We start from the raw sequence: 5,824 nt of genomic DNA, 5'->3' as shown, positions 1-5,824 counted from the left end.
CTACATGCATTATCTTAGCAGGGCGCCTGCTAGGGGCGGTGAGGGCTGGTACACCTTGACTACTTGCGAGGGGTACATGATGGTTGTTGGCAAGGAAAACAAGTGGATGGACTGGAGAACTAAGTTCTACATAGTCAAAACCGCCGACAGCCGCCTGAACTAAAAGTTTAATAGGTGGAACAAGGATCCACCTCTCCTAGCAGGCAGGAGCGCACTGCCGCCTCTTCCTAGGCGAGCAAATGAGGAGATCATGGACGCGGGTTTGTTCACCGTGTCCGTGAAGACGAATGCTAAGGGGGACAAGGAAGTCACCCCTCAATGCTATCTCCCCTTGTACAAATGGTTCGAGGGGGGACGTTCTTGGCCGCTTGTGGGCTAAGTACTGAGATGCCGAGAGGTAGTCGACCGTCTGTTTAATATGTAATTTCATTTTGCTTTTTTATACTTGTTAGATGATTCTAACTCTTGTTCTTTTTTGCAGACAAAGCAAGGGAGAAGCTCTCGGCCTCCAGGAAGCCGGCTGTGTCTGCTGCCAGATACAGATCAAACGTCCTTAACAGGTTGGAGGCCACCACCAGCACTAAGGTGGATGAGCAGCGACCAGTCGGTACCCCAAGGCTGAGGATTCCATACTTAGCATTTTCTGATCAATGTTGAATTTGTCCGAATGTTTTCTGACTTGTTTTTGTCTTGTGTTGATGTAGGGTACCTTCACCAAGTCCCCATCAAAACCATCCGACCCTAAGCTCCAAAAGACTAGGGCGGGTGATGTGAGCGCATCCGGCAAGGGTGGCTGGAAGCACGTGGCTCATAAGCCCAAAAGAGGCCCAGACGCCTCTGCTCACGAAGCTGATAGGGAGATCAGCAGGCCGGATGTCCAAAGGACATCGAAGGGTGGCTTCAAGAAACCTTCTACTGCTGTCGGCTCAGCAGGTGAGAAGAGGTTTCTGGGGGAGAAACCTCCCTCTTCTTCCTGTAAGGAGAGGTTTCTGGGGGAAAATCCCTCCTCTTCTGCTGGTGAGAAGAGGTTTTTGGGGGAAAAGGAGGAAGAAGAAGAGGACGACAGTAAAGACTATTCGTCTTTCTTAAACTCCAAATTAGCCATACTCGAATATTTTTCTAACTTTCTTCTCTTTTCAGTCCCTGTGCAGAGGCCGACTATAGTTCAAATGGCCAAATCCATGCCGAGGGCGATTGATGCTGATGACAAAGCATCCGTCAAAGGAGTCGGCACCCTAGACTTAGATGGCATTCTAGGGAACCTCTGCGAGGTATAAGTTTAAACTTAAGCAATTTTTCATTCGTTTTTTTTTTTTTTTTTTTCTCAAGTCTTTATCCGCCTGGTTTTAACCATTCAGCTTCTTTTTGCAGGCCATGCTGCGCGTCCAAGGGCTCAGGCAACCCTTCAAGGACAAATCCAAAGAGGTAAAAGCCGCTAAGGCTCAGGCCGAGTCCGCCTTGGATAGAGCTCAGTTTGATATTGCTCAGAATGAATTTATGACGCTTGATATGATGTATTCGCAGTCGGAAGCCAATCTACAGGTGAAGAAGGACCTGGACTCGGCCCGCCTACACATCACCAACCTTAAGAAAGAGATCAAATCTCTTGAGGGGGAGCTCGAGCCTCTTCAAGATGCCAAGGAAGAGGCCGAGAGAGCCAAGAAGAGGGTGGGCCGCCTGGAGAAGCGCCTCGCAAACCAGGAGCACCAGCTGAAATCTAAGTATGATTCCGTTGCTGAGCAAGAGAGAGGAGATCTTGTTAAGCAGATGATGAGTGATTATGACTCCATCATGCGGGACACTTGGGCGGCTGTGCAGCCAGGCTCGGATTATCAGACTTGGAAATCCAAGTTTGATGAAGTCAGCAAAGCATTCGACAATCGCCTCCTCGAGGAGATGGAGAATGCTACTAGGGCTGAAGCCGAGGCCGAGGAGGGCTCGGGGTCCGACTCTTCTGGGGAGTCGTCCTCTGATGAGGAGGAAGATCAGGCGGAGGAGCGAGAGAAAAATGATGAAGAACAGCCGAAGGACGACAGGCCGGCTGCTAATGAAGAAACTCTCCCCTGATCACTTAAGCTTTTTATTTTCTGTTTCTGCGGCCGAATGGCCAAGTACTTTGTTTTTCCGGCCTGCGTGCCGAGTATTTGTATTTTTACCGACCGAGGGGTCGGGTAATTTGACAATCTCTCTGGCTTTTCCAGATAACAATCTTAACCAATCGTCTGGTGGCGATTGGTCTTTTTTAATTTGAATCATTCGGCCATTTGGCTGAAGTTATCCATATTTAGTCCTTTGAATTTTTCGAATTTTTTGCATGTTTTTGGCTAAGTATTATAACCTGTATACCATGCGAATGTTCTTGCCCCTGGACGGATGTCGAGTGGTTTTGATTTATTGGATTGATTGACTTAGAAATTGTTGATACGTAGAAGAGTATTCATAGTTTCTAAGTCAATCAATCACTATGGTGATTGCCCCAAACCACGCGGCAGACGTCCATCCAGAATTGGCAAATATAAGTGTTTATTCGGCCATTGGCTCGAACTAAACTCAAATTTCCAACTTAGCTAATTTGCTAAGGAAAACCCCCGCCTGTTCTGCCCCATAAGCAAAAACAGGCGCATCCGGCCATAGGCCTCTTTGAGGTAAAACGCTAAGTTTGTAACTTAACCAATTTTCTTTAAAATAATTGTCCGCCTGTCTTGCCCCATAGGTAAGGATCAGGCGTCATCCGGCCAATAGCCTCAATTAAGTGCTAAGTAGTTAACTTAACTCGTATATTAATCAAATATTCCGCCTGCTTTGCCCTTGAGCAATAACAGGCGTATCCGGCTTTATGCCTTGCTTAGCCTCTACTTATGAAACATTGACCATTTCTGAACTGTGCTAGAACAGATAAAAAATTCAGGTCTTTTAGATTTCACTTTCGATTAAAACAAACGACTGCGAATGCTGCCTTAGCATTCGGTAGAGCCGCTTGATATATTCGTAGAGCAATGTTCCACCCAAATGGGAGATGCTTCTCCTCGACGAATTCGCCCGAATGGACGTCGCCGGTTATCTGACTCATGTTGGAGCAGACGGTCATACTCATGTTGGAGCAGACTGTGACCATTCGGTCTCTTTTTGTTTTTTAACATCCGGCCATAGGCCTCATAAGTGATTAAGTAAATATTCGTCAAGTGTTGGTATAAACTTAATGAATTTCGTAGGAACGACTGTTCTAAAACAATCGGCTCCTTTAGAGGGATTGGGGCGTCTGTTGTTGGGACAGACGCTTTCCAAACATATTGGCCATCTGTATTTGGTACAGGCGAAGCAAAAAAATTTAAATAAAAAGACAAGTTGGAAAATGAAGGCATATTCTCATTAACAAAACTTGAGATAACAAAATTGAAGCATTTACATTCGTACTTAGAAGTAGTACTTTTTCAAGTTGTCTACATTCCAAGTTCTAGGCAGCTTACTGTCGTCTGGTTCTTCCAGGCGGTAGGTGTCGTCTCTTACTTCCTCATAGATTCGGTAGGGGCCTTACCAATTTGGGGTTAGCTTTCCCTGCTCATTCGCCCTACCGACTGCTTCCATTTTAAGTAGCACAAAGTCCCCCACCTTGAGAGGACGCTTGTGTACTCTTTTGTTGTAAGCCTGAGTCATTCTCAGACGGTATATCTCATGGCGCAGGGCAGCATTGTCCCTGCGCTCTGGTAGTGAGTCCAATGCTAGGCGCATGGCTTCCCAGTTCGCCTCTTCATCATACAACATGATTCGAAGAGTCGGCTCATAGTGTTCAATGGGCAGGACAGCTTCCGCTCCATACACCATGAGGAATGGGGTTTCCCCAATCGCCCCTTTAGCAGTCGTTCTGATGGACCAGAGGACGTGTGGTAATTCATCCGCCCAAAGGCCACCAGCCAGTTCAATTTTCTTTTTAATCCCATCTGAGATTAACTTGTTGAAGGCTTCGAACTGGCCGTTTGCTTGAGGCCGGCCGACTGATGCAAAGAAGCTAGAGACCCCTTGTCAAAAACCATGGACATGGGCACCCCGAAACGAGTGATTATGTTCCTCCAGATGAAGGAAATGACATTTTTTGTTTTGATGTTTTTGACCGCCTCCGCCTCTACCCACTTGGTAAAGTAATCCACAGCCACCAATATGTAGCGTTTGCCACCTGGTGCAGCTGTATATGGCCCCAGAATGTCCATGCCCCATTTGGCAAAGGGTATTCGGCTGTGGATGGCCGTCAGGTCTGTAGCCGGACGATGGATGAGTTTGCCAAATTTTTGACACTTGTCACATTTTTTCACTATTTCCATTGCATCCGACTCCAGAGTTGGCCAGAAGTAAAGCCGCCTGGCCTTGGCAGCGAGGGATCTGCCCCCTATATGGGAGGCGCAGAATCCCGAATGCAACTCTTCGAGGACTTCCTTACCCTTCTCAGGGGTAACACACTTCAACAGGGGCTTCAAAAAACCAGCCCTGAAGAGTTCTCCTTGTCGCAACTCGAAGTTAGCCGCTCGCTTTTTCAGAACAGCCGCCTCCTGTGGTGAGTCAGGGAGCGTGCCGTCTGCAAGATAGGCCCGGATGTTGTCCATCCAGGTTGAGCTTCGGTCAAGAACTCCAATGGGGTCTTCCTCAGATATACTTCTTTTTTCCATGACCTCCCAAAAGACTGACCAAGGCGTTTCACAAGAGGCGGATGTTGCCAGTTTGGACAAGGCATCCGCCTGATTGTTTGAAGACCTGGGCACTTGACTTAGAGTGAATTCTTCAAGTGTCCTAACTTCAGCTTTGACCGCCTGCAAGTATTTTATCATGGCCGGATGAGTGGCCTCGTACTTCCCATTGACTTGGAGTACGACCAGTTGTGAGTCCGAGCAGGCGTCAATTTTCTTTGCCCCTGCTGCCTTACAGTACTGAATGCCAGCAAGTAGGGCTTCATACTCGGCCTCATTATTAGAGACCTGGAACTTGAACCGTAATGCATATTCATATTTGTCCCCTTCAGGAGACTGACAGATAATTCCTGCACCACAGCCGTTCGCAGTGGAGCTCCCGTCCACATACACTTTCCAAACCTGACTAGTATCATCCGGAGCAACCGGCCTTGTCATTTCCACAATAAAGTCGGCGAATGCTTGCCCCTTTATTGCTTTCCTGGGTTCGTAAGTGATTTCCAATCCTTGCATTTCAATCGCCCATTTGAGCATTCGTCCAGAAGACTCCAAGGTTGTCAGTGGCCACTTGATCGGCTGGTCAGTATAGACCACTACCGCATGTGCCAAGAAGTAGGGTTTCAATTTCTTGATGGCCATGTATAGAGCGAGACCAAAATTTTCAACCATGGGGTACCGAAGCTCAGCGTTCCTGAGAACACGGCTGATGAAATAGATCGGGGGCTGAGTGTCATCTCTTTCAGCTAAGAGAACAGCGCTGAGGGCATGATCGGAGACGGCCAAGTACATGAAGAGCATCTCTTTGGGCAGAGGGCTAACAAGCCTCGGCAAAGAGTGCAAATGAGTCTTTAACTTTTGGAAGGCCGCCTCTGCGTCTTCTCCCCATTCAAAATTAGTCTTCTTCCTGATTGCCTGGAAGAAGTAGAGGCACTTATCGCCTGACCGACTGAGGAATCTCCCTAAGGCCGCCAGACAACCTGTAAGCTTTTGTACTTCTTTCACAGTGCGGGACGACTGCATGTCAATGACCGCCTGTATTTTCTCAGGGTTGGCCTCTATCCCCCTTTGGTCAATCAGGAATCCGAGAAACTTCCCAGACTCAACACCAAAGACACACTTTTTTTGGATTTAGCATGACCTTGTGCCGC

Source organism: Chenopodium album, chromosome 20 (genome assembly GCF_948465745.1).
Source record: "Chenopodium album chromosome 20, dcCheAlbu1.1, whole genome shotgun sequence".
NCBI lineage: Eukaryota > Viridiplantae > Streptophyta > Magnoliopsida > Caryophyllales > Amaranthaceae > Chenopodium > Chenopodium album.
The sequence above is the reverse complement of the archived record's forward strand: the minus strand, read 5'-3'. Positions refer to the sequence as shown.